Source organism: Zonotrichia albicollis, chromosome 6 (genome assembly GCF_047830755.1).
Source record: "Zonotrichia albicollis isolate bZonAlb1 chromosome 6, bZonAlb1.hap1, whole genome shotgun sequence".
Classification (NCBI taxonomy): Eukaryota; Metazoa; Chordata; class Aves; order Passeriformes; family Passerellidae; genus Zonotrichia; species Zonotrichia albicollis.
Genome location: NC_133824.1, coordinates 16,942,983 through 16,957,811, shown reverse-complemented (window position 1 = coordinate 16,957,811; position 14,829 = coordinate 16,942,983). Strand labels below are relative to the sequence as shown.

General features: G+C 38.8%; 1 protein-coding gene across 1 annotated transcript in view; it reads left to right on the top strand.

Annotated features, from left to right (window-relative positions):
* LIN52 (lin-52 DREAM MuvB core complex component) overlaps window positions 1-14,829 on the top strand; it is a 40,343-nt gene that overhangs the window by 2,643 nt on the left and 22,871 nt on the right. The gene's annotated exons all lie outside the window — the stretch shown is intronic.

Here is a 14,829-nt window from a genome sequence, read left to right as displayed (position 1 = left end):
GGTTTTTGGAAGAAAGAGTTTCTTTCATTGTCTCGTTTTTAGAGCTCTTGTTAACAGGTTGATCCAGCTTTGAGGATTTCAAGAGTATTGTATAATTTTTAATGCTACCCATACATACTGCCACATTAATTTTTTTTCTGTTTAGTTATGCTCTAACATAGTCCCTGGTGTTAATTACTCTTGGGCTACACAAAGCACCAAAAGTTTCAAGTCTTTCACCTTCCTTTCAGTGGGTAACACGACTTAGTAATAAAACTTTAGAGTCTTTCTGACTGCGCACACAGGATAGCCTAATGCATTCTTAATAACAAATAATTAAGCTTGTTTTAACATACTTCAAGTTTATTTGACTTTCAGTGCTAACATCTGTTAAGACTGTGTAAAGCATTTGGTGGAGTAGCAGTTAAAGAATAACAGTGTAAAACTGAGTCAAATGCAAAGGCTGGCTGTTGGTTGGCTTTCTCAGTTAAGTTGCAGGCTCTGATGTCAGACAGTGTTGTTCTGCTAGATGGATTTTAGCAGAGCCTGAGTTGCAGTAAAGCTAGGGAGATGTTTGTTTCCTTATTGCATGTGCAATATTTGTTGCATGTGGTTCCATTTATTTTTACTGAGAACAAGTGCATATGTAAAGAAGGCAAAGTGAGTGAAAACTGAAATATGAGGCTCAACAGTTATAACTTAAATCTTGAATTTTCAACCTTTATGAAAGGTTTCCATGCTTGTAACTGCTTGTCACTGAAGGCAGTTTTCCTTTACTGTAATCCATTGAATACTTTGTGTGTTGTAGTATAAATTTATCTTTGGAAATTTTTTACCAAAAATTAGTTGTGGAATTTGAGCAGAAGGTGCTCAGGACGGTTTTTCCTAATACTTTAGGTCTGTAACCTAATGTCTGTAGGTTATTTTCTCTTATGAACTTAGATAAGTAAGAGAACAAGAAAAAAATCCAAAATATCTGTTCATTACAGTTAAGGGACTTGTAGTTTGGTCTTGGACGCTAATGATTTGCTTATATCTCTGTACTGAAATTTACTCCCTCTTGTCTTGGCTGGTTCATTGAAACTGGCTGTCAAAAGCAGGACCAAACCTGCTGCTGACCTCTCTCCTCTAGATGGCAGCATGAGGCCTCCCGCGGAAATAAACTCTGACATTTCAGTTATGGTTTAAAGCTGTTCTTCCCAAGATTGTTTTTTGTGACATGTTTTCCATTCAAAATGTGCACTGTCTTTTTTCATGGTATTTTCGAGTGTTTAATCAGCAGTGAGGTTGAGAGACAATGCTGCTTCATTGTATTAGCTTACTTTTCCTTCCAACTCTTCTCTTCTAGATCCCACCTCAAATCCTTCGTATTTTCAAAGACTTTTATTTTCATCCAAGTTATTAATTGTGTACTGTGCAGGACCAGGGTGATTCCTGCAGCACTCCATGAAGAATGTATCTGTTGAGTGACATTGCAATCATGTTGTGAGATCTGTTATTGTTATGCCCAGTTCACAACATACTTTACATCAATTTTGTGTTAGAATTCATTAGGCAAAGTGCTCAAAGGGACAGGGTACCTTTTTAAAAGTTTATTTATTGAGGTACTATTGCAACATTAGCATTGAAATCTGCAGAATTGACTTGGCATGATGTAGTTGGATAAATTAATAATTACTGACTTACATGTCTTATTTGTTGAATTCATGTGAACTCTCTTACTATTTTGTCTGTATAAGAGGACTTGCTTGACAAGTTTGGAACAGATGTATTGAACGTTTTGTCCATCTTGATGAGACATCTGGATGGCTTTTACCTAGGAACAGTTGAATACTGCTATCTGAATCCCACATTTTTGGTATCTACAATCCCAGCTGTCCCAACGTTTTGGCCGTGATTTTCTCAGTTCCTCTTTGGTTCTGTGCTTTTCACAGATTTCCTTTCTATACAAGTAACTTCCTCCCTTCTTTTTCCCATAGGGGGTTACCTTTACTTTCTGAAACCCTCTCTAGTTTGTTGACTGCCCCATGGCTTCTGTGAATCAATTTAATTTATCAACATCTTATTTGGCTTTTCTTTCCAGCTTGTTCTACCACTTTCTTCCTGTCATGCTAGTAGGTGGATTCTTGCTCAAAATGACCCTTACAGAATATTTTTCCATTCCTTAGCATAGGATTCATGTCAATAGCTTTCCTTGAATGAAGCAGAAATTTTGTAGCATGAACCATTTAAAAGAAAATTTTTACTTTCCTCTTTAAAGACAGGCTTGGGTCTCTCTTGTGTATTTATTCTTTGTTTAAAGGTGATTCTGGAGTTCTCTGAAAGCTTCCAGGCTCAGGTCCTTGTATCAAGAAAGTCTTTTAAAAATAAATTATTTTTCAGCACTTCTGAGGTTTCAGCTTGTGTTTCCTTGTCAACTTTTTAAGCTCTGTAAAATTCTACCTCATCATTGTGCTTGTAGCTTCTTTTCTCTTTTTGCTTTGGTTCTCAGAGTCATAGAAACATTTGGGCTGGAAAAGACCTCCAAGATTATGAAGTCCAACCTTTTCACATTAGAGCTTCTATTTTCCTTTGGTTAATTAATTATTTTATTGGTTAGAATAATCAAAACCATTTTTAGTATTTAAAGTCCTGCTTTGTGTCAGTTTTACTGTTCCTGTTAATGTGGGTATTTTAAGGGAGAAGGAATTGGGCTCAGTGAATACACTGACCTGTAGTTGTTCATACAGTTAGGGTGACTTTGGTAAGCATAGAAGCTCTTCTGAAGTGGGCTGCAGCCACTCAGTGAGTCTCATTTCTGAGTTTAGGGAAGAAAAAAGATATAAACATCTTGTTATGAACTTTTTTCCTCTTCTTTGTGTCCCTTAATTTTTCCACTTGCAGGCTTTGCTTGGAGTGGAGTAGTGAGCATTGCACAATGAGCAGACCCCAGCTAATGTGGCAGCAAGAGGGAAATAGTTCTTTTTTTGGGAACACAGTCACAGACATAAAGCAGCCAGTTTCAAAACACTTAATGTAAATAACTGCAAATTTAGGTTGGAAGCTCTGTTTTTCTACTGTATGACCCATTGCACCTTTTGGAGTGTTTGAGTCAAAGTTAACTTTGGAATTTTGAAGTCTTGGTTTCATGAACTGGCAACTCTGAGAAATCCATGCATTTAAAAATATGTCCTCTCATCCTTTGGGATGTAGGTATACAGAGAGAAATATCTGAGAACTACAAACACAGAGGAGAATGTTTTTTTTATAAAAAAAAAAAACCTTAAAGTTTGTTTTTTTCCTAAACTTCAGAAAAAAACTTGTGTATAAAATATATGTAGGATGGGAGCATGGGAAAGGCACTGTGTCACTGAAGGAATGTGGCTGTCCAGGGACTATTGAAGGCCCTGCTGTTGTTTCCCTGTGAATCTCTGATATTTTTCAGATAACACCTGCTATATTGGTTCGGAAGTCCTGAAATGTAAATATAGATAGCTGGTATCACAGCCATGTTTATAAAATCTCACTGCTGCCAGAATGGTTGTTCAGCCACTGTGGTATCATGGTAGTGCTCCAGTGGTTCTGTCAGTGTGAGACTTCTGCAAAGCCTGTTCCTCTTAAGCCCCAATATCTTTGTGAGGGTAATGGTGTCTGGGTGCTGTGTGTGCCTTAAATATTAGAAAATGTGGGATAACTGACCAAACAGATATGAATATCATTTATAATTTCCTTGTCAGTGATTTTTGCTGGTCTAATCTCTTGTGTTAGGTTGAAGGTAATTTGTGATGTTCTTGCTGTAAAATTAGGAATGACTGTATTATCCAATGTCAAATCCTCATACTCTTTCAAGAGGGATGGGACAGTTCCCAAGTATACTCAAGTCTCTTTATTTATTGTTTCCCATGGTTTTGTGCACCCTGGCTTTCACTAGGTTCTAGCAACTTTGCTCCTATTTTCTTTGTAAGGCTGATTTATTTTCCATATATGTTCAAGCAAATAAAAAAAAAGGTTGCAGCTGAAGAGCTCTTTAACTAAGGGCCCACAGGTTAGACCTGGATGACTTGGGAGATTGCAGGTGAGCACCAAAAGGTTGGTCATCTTGTAGTACCAGACTTACAGAGGAAAAGCCAGTCTAGCTTACTCAGCCAGTGATCATTTTCTTTAATATAAGGAATAGGTAAATGGCTAGGGTTTTTTGGCCTGGAGAGAAACAGCTGATGTAGTGTGTGAAAAAGGTCTGTAAAACATTAATGCAGAACAAGTGTGACTAGGGAATGACTCTTCATGGTTTCTCATAGTATGGGAGCCAGAGAGAATGAAAGAGTGTGTGGGGACAGACACGAGGAGGTGCTTGTGTTGTGCCTTGAAATCAGAACACATCACCACTGGAGCTTGTGGTCATGCAGTTTCTCACTCAGTAATGACAAAAATGATTGGAAGATAAATCCTTCCAGGATGTCTGACTGCTGAGGAGTCCCCAGTGCCTTGGACATGGTGGAGATGCAGGAAGCAGAGAGAGATTACTGTGCAGGTACAGCTGGGTGCTTCCCTGCACTTTCACTCTTCTACAGATGTTTGCCATCGGCATGTCAGTCAGGGTGGTGGGTTGGAAGGACCTTTTGTTTGACAATGGATATTTTCATTTATTTATTTTAGTAATAGGCTAAACTGCCTGGTAGTTAAGCAGCCACTACCAGAAGTCTCTGAGGGTTCCCTGTAATGGAGGGACTCTTCCAGAGACAGCAAGAGATGGATGGGCACATGAATGAGGAACAAATACCTTGCTCTCAAGTTAAGCTGTCGTTGGGTTTGAATTGTAGTCCTCTGCAACCTCAGCAGCCTCTGAAATTTCTGGAAAATCATAAAGGAGTCCTTCTGAATTCCAAGCTATGTACAGATCACCACTTTTCCTCAGATTGGTAGTCTTGGGTTTTTCATTTTTCATTTCAGATAAATGCTTCCTGTTGTGATCTCTTGCCTGCAAGTTCAGCTTTTTTGTAGGTTTAGAGGGGCAGAGCAGTTAATCAGGATTTAACTGCAGCACTTTTTGAGCATACACCCTTAGTTCTGTCAGTGATCCTTGCAGGCTACTGTCATTGAGTTTTGGATGTTGTTTATTTTTTTTACTTCTTTTTGATGCTGATCATAGGTAGGATATGTTTAAATTGGGCTCCATCCTTGGTGGGACTGAACTTATCAAACTAGGAAACAGGGCATGACAGTTGCTACACTTGAACTTTGTATAGACAAAGTTGCTGAATTAGAATCAAAATGAGGAAATTAGGGAAGATAATGTACCCTTTTACTGAAATATCTTTTTCCTTTTGTGTAATGGATTGCCTGGGTGTGTCTCCATGTAGCATGAACATGCTTTTTAGGTTCCATGCAAAACACCTGGCCTTTGTACCCAAACAGGCTCCTGTCAATTATGTAATTGATCAGATAAAAATATTTTCTGATCATAACCACTTTTTCTTTAGTTCTGGCAACACAGAGGCTTTTTAAGCTCAGAAGTGTTACTTTACATTTGTGAACATGGCCTTACTTCTGCATTACAGTTGCCTGGTGCTCTTTCTGGTGTGTATGTACAGTTGTTTGCAACAAAATGTTTCAGGGTAGGAAACCAACATATGAACAGATGTGCAAGTAAAGGGTGCTTTAAAATGTCTTATGACATCTTCTGAAATCTGTTGTTGGTCCATTTTAGTAAAAGCTGTATGTCCACTCTGTAGTCTGGAGAGTTGCATGGCAAAGTGAATTGGACTCTTGTGGTTTCTTACTAGTCAAAATGAGGTTTTGAAACTGTTTAGAAGAGCTGACTCTTTCTATAACATGAACTCTTTCCCTATTTCCTTGGGAAATAAGACTATCTAAAGTGTCGTGGTGGAGCTGGAGAAAGAGAACTGCCTTTTGGAGAGGCAAGAAGGAAAGAAAGTGAAAGAGTAGCATGTGATTTGGATCTACATCCCCCAGCAGTCTCAGTGCCAGTTATGATGAAGATATAGCAGTGTTATTACCAGCTTGACTGCTGACAAAAGAGTGAGGAAGATGCTCACTTTTTCTTTGTTAAAAACTGGCATCTCCAGAACTACTGTGCTTCTAGCACTTGTATACTTGTATTAACCTGAAACATCATAGAAGGAAATATGTTTTGGATTGCCTACATTGTTCTAAATATGCTGGGCTTGGAGAAGAGCAATGTCTGCCAAGTCTAGTGCTTGTTATATTCTTAAACAAAATTTAGTTTACATGCAAGGTGAACTGTCCTGCATAAGAAGAAGTGGTTTGAGGTGTGTGTGCTTCAGTTATTTCTGCTCTGCTTAGAATTTTCTTTGTAGCAACTGCTCTTTTTCTTGGCTAGTTTTCTGCATTCCCTGCCTTGCTGAGTGAATCTTCATCATGTTTCACTTTGCCTGAAAGCATATTTCTCACTTAGTTTGTTATTTAGTACTGTATTTGGCAAGGACTTTATGTGAAATAGTATACTTCATGTGCTTCAAAGCTCGAAGGCAGAGTTTTACATCTGCACAACAAAATTATGCTCTTTGGACACGGGATTTCTATAATACACAGTTAGCTTGAGGTGTTACTTAGAGTTAGTAGACTTCTCCCATGGAATGGGTCACATTTTGGGTGGTTCATTTTTGGGTTAGGAGATGATCACAGAGAATTTCAGGAGCTCACAGTCAGCTGAAATGGTTGCTTTAGTTTTTCACAGTAGGAAAAATATAGAGGCTATTTTCAGTTTACATTCCTAGTAATTCTTGGGCCTTATTTGATTGTTTCAGAGAGGTGAAAAGAACACCTAAATTGTCTGTTAAGATGTTTATATGGCGTGTCACCGCAATATCCGAGGTGCTGTGATTTCCATGTGAAACCTTGGCCTTTCTCCTGATTCTTTTTACACTCTCCTCCCACACTGTAGATCTACTGCTTCATTTTAATGCACATTGCTGTGGTAAGAGATACTCTGCATCTGCAGAGGGACAAGGAAATCACCTTTCCTTATACTGTTTGCTGGGTGGTTTATTTACAGGCAGGATTTTTCAGGGGCATCGCCTGTTGGAAGAGAGAAACATCAGAATGCCAGCCTGAAATTGCAATTCATACATGATCTGTGAATTGGCTAATTCTGACATGTAGGTAGTTAAGAAATGATTACAGTCAGAGGAGTCATGACCTCAACTTTTCATCATCTCCATTGGCTTGTGCCCCAGTTTGGAAGTGAAGGAGGCATAGGAAGTTTTAATTGTACCTGTGTGATTTATCCTCAGTCAGCTCTTTAATTTCTTCTGGCTGTCTGAGGTTTCCGACACGCTGTAAATTTCTCCAACTTTTTCATTATCTGCAATTTCTTTATGACTCATGAATCGGAGTGGAGAGAGAGTGTGGATTTACAGCAGAGATAAACATGTCCATAAAGTCTGTATCTGTGTCAGTAATTGTACTGCTGTCAGTGGCTGTCCTGTTTTACAGGTCTCTCTTGGGAGAGGAACACGCTTTGCTACCAGTGTCAGAGAAGTGTTCACTTTGATTTGCATTAACGTGCCAGGAGGTTAGGTTGCAGTGGTGAGGATGGAAATCGAGTTTGGACCATGGCTGCTATTGTTTGGGTTTTCTTAAATAAGTGGGTGTGTATTTGAGTTGCCCTCTGTGTGCAAAAAAAAAAAGAAAAAGGCAGATTCAGGTTATTCTTAAATAAAAAATCAGGAAGAGACTGATTTTTTATTTAAGAATAATCAGATGTGATTCTACCCATATGCATAGATAGTGCATTCTTACCATAAAACAAATGCTGTGTCTAGGTAACTGTCATATATGGAAAGAAATACTGCATGGATCCTTAGGGTGTTCTCTGTCTGTTGGTTAAGTAGAATGAATATTTCAGTAAGTTCCAAGAAATTTCTGCATCTTTGCCTTCTTGCCCTTCCCTTACCCTTAGGGAAAGATGCTATGGTGAACATGGATGGTGAGTACTAAGGCATCATCATAGTCTCCAGGCACTGATGATTCTGATTGCTGCAGAAGGAGGTGTAAACTTGTGAAGTTTGAGAAAAGGAAAAAAAAATCTCTAAAACTCTCCTATATGTGTTAGAAGTTCAAACTTCTGTAGTGTCTCTGTGCTTTTATTTTCTGTTTGATGCCTGTTGTAGATAATCGTCTCTGTGGAATCTTCTTTGTTAAGTTCTACAGTTTAGGTTGGATTTTTTTGTCTGTGACTTAATAATTTTTTTCATAATAAGGTAATTATTTTACCACAGAATTATTTTAAAATATCCAAAGTGGCTGTAAAACGCCAAATTTCCATTTTGTCAAGTATTCATTGAAACTTCTAAATGCAGCTGATTGCATTTTTCTAATTCTGATGGACACCTCTTACCAAAGGGAGATTATCATAAACAATGTAAACTCTGTGATTACGTAGATAGCTTTAAAATGTGGTTAGGTATAAAAGAAATGCTAAAATGACACCTGCCATTGCATGGTTAATTCTGGAACCTGAAGCTGGGAGTACAATGGGGAGTTTTTCCAGTGGTAGACAGAGTCCCATCACTGGTACCCGAGTTTCCAAAGCTATATATGTAAGGATCACATGCTGAGTGGCCCAAAAGCTGGCAGATAATTGCTGTTGAAGTGAGTGATGCTCAATGCAACAGCTAAATTCTAAAAAGCTGAGTTGATGAGATACTTTTTACCTGATCTTTTTTGAAATGTGTTTTTTTTCCCTTTTCTCATCCTCCTCACCATTTCTGTGTGCCCATACCTAGTTTGTGAATCTGATTTTGTTAAAACAAAGGCTACCTCTGGAAAGTACTTCAGCCAGAATGTATTACTTGCTCTATTAAAACAAGACAAAAACAACACCTTTGCCTCCACCAGAAAGAAAACCAGGACAACAAATGCTAACAAACAAGAACTAGAAAATGAAACCACCAAACCAATTTAAAAAACCCCACAAAACACTTCTTATACCCTGGTATTCATGTTTAAGAACGTCTCTTCTCCAAGTCCCTCTTGTCTCCTATAGTTTGTTGAGTAGAAGGAAGAAATTCTGTAATGGTTTGATAGTTTCTGGAAAAGACTTTTTGAGTTCATGTTGATAGAGTGAAGGTTGATCTAGATACTTCCTGTGGTTAAGAAAAGGGAAGTGTTAGTGGGGAAGAGAAAGAAATCTGATTAATCTGAAAACTGACCAAACTGCTCTGAAGACTGTGGAATCAGGCATCTGATTCATCACTATTAACTTCTGCAGGATTTTTGGTATGCTACTCAAGCACCAATTTGTGCTTTGCAAAGACATCTGGAATATTAGCACTGGTCAGTCAAGCAGTGGAACACATTGTGCAGTCAGCAGTTCTTCATTCTCTGTTCTTGGAGGTTTTCCTGACCTGACTCCAAGCTTTAAGCACCATGATCTGCCCTCATAATCGACCCCACTTTGAGCAGGAGACCTCCTGAGCCCTTGTAACCCCAATCATGCAGTGGCTCCATGTTTCTCTGATCTGTGTTCTCCTTCTAGAAGTGCATTTGAGGCCTGCATTCCCCACAGCACAAACAGTTCAGCTTATGAGCTTTGGGCAGGTGCAGCTCTCTGATCTGCCTCTATGGGAGCAGCTGATTAGGAACAGGAAACCTAAGAATTCCTGTGTCACAGTGATGGCTTTTGGGCTTTGGGAGGATGGTGAATGGACTTTCAAATACTTGCATTGACAGAGCTGATTACAAGTCTGTGCAGTGTGGGCTGCAGAGCCCATATTTGTGCACAGGAAGGCATAGTCCATTCAGTGCAATTCTTTAAGCAGAGTAGAAGAATGGTCCTTAGCATACACAGAGGTTGTTGTGTCTTGGCTGAAATGAACAGTGAAACCACCCTCATCTGTCTAGACAAGTAGAGGGTCAGTGGGGCTTGACTGAAGAGCTTTTTGCCACAAAAGTAAAGGAATGGGCTGTCACATTAAAGCATTTCTACCTGCCACATGCTTGGCACAGAAAGAAACATGACTACAAACAAAATGTTCTTACATTATACTGTCAGAAGCCTTTTTTGCTACTCTTAATTCTGACAGGATAACTTGTAGACTACTGTCAGTGGAGGAATTGAGGATGGGGAAAAGTTTGATCAAGCATAAGGTTATGTGCATTTTTCTATTATCATTTAAAATCACAAAAATGCCTAACAAATCTCAGGAGTCAGTCTAGCAGGGACTCTTGATTCTTTAGAACTGGTCTGTATTTATTATTTAAACATCTTTTGCTTTGTATATGCTTTTATTCAATTAAAACTTTCCACTTCTGTGTTGCTAGAACATTTACTCTGTACAGATATTGGAAGGATTATCTGTATGCCATCTCTGTCTGAAATGTTTTCCTATAAATTTTGGCTTCTGGCAGGAATGAAGAGAGAATTTTCTTCCACAGTATGGGTTGCTGGACCTATTTGCAGAGCAGCAGCTGATCCTAGTGAAAAATCTCACTAGAGTGTGACTTTGGAGACTTGGCTGAGTTTCTGTAACTACCCTTTTCTACTTGGTTCATATATTTGCCTTCTTTTGTACCTCTTCCTATCTCCCCAGCTGTAAGGTGGAGTTGATGTTAATTTGGTTTTGCAAGGTGTTGAAAAAATAATTATTTTTTTAAAAATAGCATATAAAGCATTTATTGTGAAGTATCCTTTGCTGTGTACTGCTGTTTGTTGTTTCCCCCTGCTTGCTGCTATCATATGCCACGGGAAGATATCATTAGAATATTCTGTCAGTCATCAGTAGTAAAATGAAAATATTATAATAAAACAGATCTCAATATCAAGTGCTTTTCAGCCTGGGACCCAAGCAGGGTAGGTAAGAAAAGCAAGGCTATTCTCAGCCATTTGTAGACATATTATATATAAAAGGATTTCTATTTGCAGGCAGTATAAAGGTTAGAAATCATTAGTCTGTATCTGTTCTAATGCCAAAGATTATTTACCTGTTTGGTTTGCTATATTCCTCTTCAGTTTCCTCCATTTTTGATCCAGTGATAATGCATACAAAGCTATGTGAAAATTTGCCAAGCATTTTGTCACTTTATTGAGTGGTTGCAGTCGTTCAGAGCATGAAGTCTTCTGTAAGATCAATAGTGAACTTGCCACCTTACCTCTTGCATCTGCAGTAAATGCAGCTTCGAGCATCCTCTCTGTACAATGTTGCTGGACCAAGTCTGATAGTATCTGTCTCTTATTGCCTCATTAACTTGTGAGCATTAGAACAAGATAAAAATGCCCTAAAGCCTCTTATCTGATGATTGTTGTAACCTTCTGAGTGCCATTAGTTTAAGTTTGCAATCAAATGCTTCCCCTGAGAATAAGGAGCACTGATTAAACCTGAAGCATCCCCAGAGGCTTTTACAGCTGCCGTGGGGGCGGTGGCTGCTCCTGTCCAAAAGGAGAGGGGGCTGCAGGTCCCAGTGGGAGGGCCACTCTGCAGACATCCACGTGGCTGCCCCAGCTGTTCTGCTTTGCCTAATGAATTGTTTTACAAGGAGAGGCTGGATATTGTCATCACAGGCTGCCTTCCCCAGGGACTGAAGCCAGCCTGATAATGACTAATGTTAGTGATAGTAATTGAAGTGTGATGGCTCTCCAGGGACTTGCACACACGCAGAGCTGTCAGGCACTTGTGGCTGGTACAGTCCCATGAATACCTCAGAAATGCTTTTTAATTGCTTGACTTTCATCACTAGTTCCCATACATATCCTGCAGAAATGCACATTTTAAGGATAAGGAAAAGGAGCTGAGGACTCTGCCATGACCCTCGGTGTACACAGGTAGTTTCTGTCCTGCTGTGTGTCAGTGATGTCCTTGCTCCCCTTAGTCTTGGTGTGGATCTGCTTGATGTCTGCACAGGCATGTACAACAGATTACACCTGAATGGACCTTTTGTGTCTAGGCCTTGTCTTCTTGATGCACAAAGATTGTACTTGATTCTTAAAGAAGACAATAACTTTATTTAAGAATATTAAAGGATTGCTGCTGTTAATAGCATGGAAGCAGTGAAAGCTATTTGCATTTTCTTAGGCATTGAAAACTGAATGTAAGATAAATCTTGTAAAAGCATAGCATATCCATGTGTCCCAATATGACTGGAGTTTATGGCCATGAGATTTTGGAAGTCTAGGGCAGAGGAGTAACCAATTTATGTAAAATAGAGTGGGTTTTGTTCTGAAAATGTTCTCATTTAGAAGTGCATTGTTGAATATAGCAGTGGGCTTGAGATGAAAATATCCCCAATGGGGTACTGTACTCCTGACTTCCAGGATCCCAACCTGAACTTGTCAGGGCACTGAGATATTTTGATTTGCCTCTCTCTCTCTACAGGAAGGTTTTACTGTGGCTTTTTGAGCTTTAGCTGGAGATCAAAAAAGGAAGCTTGATGCTGTTGCCAGCAGGGTAGACATACTACCTCTTCTCATCATATTCATTGCAAGTTTGTTCTTCACCTCCCCCCTCTAGTGAAATGTTGGCTCTTAGAAATTTATTTTGGTAATAAAACATTACTTTATACTTGCCCATGAAAGCATGTTTGAAGGCTGTTTGTGGATTCTTTAAAGGGTCCAAGAGATTGTTGTTCCCTAAGCACACTGCAAACTTGTATCATAATTGTCTGATGAATTAATGTGCATAAAGTTAAGCTCGTTAACTTCAAGTGCTTAACTTAGGCTCTTAAAATGTGAACCCAAACCTATGGTTGGTGTGCTGTAATTTGGTTGTCAGTCCCAAAATTGTATGCTTCAATGGGTTTTGGTTCTGAGAAAATAGGTGAATTTATTCTTGCTACTTTTGGTCGCAATGAGGAGATAATAAAGTTGTGCTTACTGCTTTTCACAGTTTTAAGTCTTGACAGTAAAGCTAAAGGATATAATTTAGTTATTTTCTTGCAGTTTATCTTACAATTTTACTGTAATTGAGGAGGTGGGAATAGGAAACTCCATGCTGTGTAAGAAGAGAGTTTCAGTTTGTAATTTATTTATACTGATTGGTTGCTACAGCACAAGCACAAGAGTAGAGATAATTGAAAGACATATAATAACTGATTAAGTAGATTTCATTTATGTGTTGTTTTGAGCACTGTTTTAGTGAAGGGCTTGTAAGCTTTATTATAATATGTTCAGCAGAATATATTTCCCATGTAGAAATTATTTTAAATTGATAGGGCACTTTCATATGGACAGCTTTTTGTGCTGTGAGGAATATATCCACATATTGTTTAATTCACAAAGTGACAGTTATTTTGGTATCACTATGCACAGTCATGTAAAATTTTGCTTGTCAGGTATTTGGTGATTTTTTACAAACATACATATTATAAATAAGTATCTCTACGTCCTTGAGCAACTTCCCCCAAACGTATTATTACATTTTAAAGCTTTCCAAGTTTACTGGCAATACAATAAATATTAGCTCCCATATTCTTCAAATTAAAATGTGACTTCTGTTTTCTCATTTTGGGGTTTGATGTCTGTTCTACTGAACAGGTAAAGTTGGGTTTGGTCAGTAGCTGGAGGGGATTCCATGAGGAGCCCAGGTGTTGCATTAGCAGCATTGGTGCCCTTCTCCTGGAGGGTTGCTGAACTGTTATCCTGTGGTAGCTCTAGAGGGCTCTCTGCTGTTGGAAATGTCACTTTTCTAATGACTTTTATGACAAAGGTCTTAATAACCTGTTGGTTGTTAAGGAACTCATAACACTTTTTTTGCAAATGCTACCCTCATTGTCATCAGCAAAATATAGCATATGCAATTAGAATCTAATTTTCTCCAGCGTCAATTAAAGGGTCTCATTTTTATTCTGAACTGTGTTGTACTCTGCCTGTAAATGTCTGTCACTTAAGTTACAGCATTTAAGTAGTGTAGGAAGTAATTTTTGTGTGTGAAGTTTGTGACGTTCCTTGTTAAGTCAGTAAGAGTATGATGTTGGTGGCACTGACTGTGCAAGAAAGAGAGAAGATAATCATCTCAGGCTTTATGGTAACCATGCAGTTTGTTACTGTAGTAGCCTTAAAAGTATGCAGGCATTGTTTCAGGAGAATTGGAAATAAATGTATAAGATGGAGGACAAGATGGGACAGGATGAAAATATACAGAGTCATTTTCAGCAGAGTAATAGCTGCTTGTCCTCAAGTTCTATGAAGGCATTAGAAAGGAAGGACTACCTTCTGGTAATACTTCTGCTTTTATTTTAATACCCTTTGGATGTTATACAGGGACATGAATTCCAGTTCTGCTTGGTGGGTGGGCAGTGGTGGGCTGGGTAGTGGTGGGCTGGGTTTGACTGGGTATCTGCATCGGACTTGGTTGCATTAAAATGGGCTTCAGACTAGTTAGTTTGAAAATCAGTCAAGCAGTTCAAGATTGTAATGTTGTTTTCTCTGTTGTAATAGTAAATTCTATTTTCTTACAGTTTTGTAGGGGTTTTTTCTGTATATGTGCCAGTGCTACATTGCTTTCGTTCAGTTGTCTTTTGAAAGCAATGAAAACTAGAAATAACTAGGAGTAACATCTGTGGAAACTACAAGACTAGAAATAACGTCTGTCTACACTGGAAATAACTGCAACATGATTGCAGATTACATTTTGCAGCACCTTTGGGCATCATGGGTTGGATGTTATGGACAGTGCTGCAGTGTGCTGCATGATAAGGAGCTTACATACTGAGGGAGTGAAAATAACATTGAGTTTGATGCTCAGTGAGCTTCCCAGTTGAAAACATGCAAGTGTGTCCTATTTTTACTCGGTGGTAAGTTCTGTCTTGGGTATTCTGCAAAGCCCTCATTTGAAATCACCCTTGTGAATTTACTGCTGAAGGGGGAAAAGGTGAAGTATGGGTAGACTCAGGAAA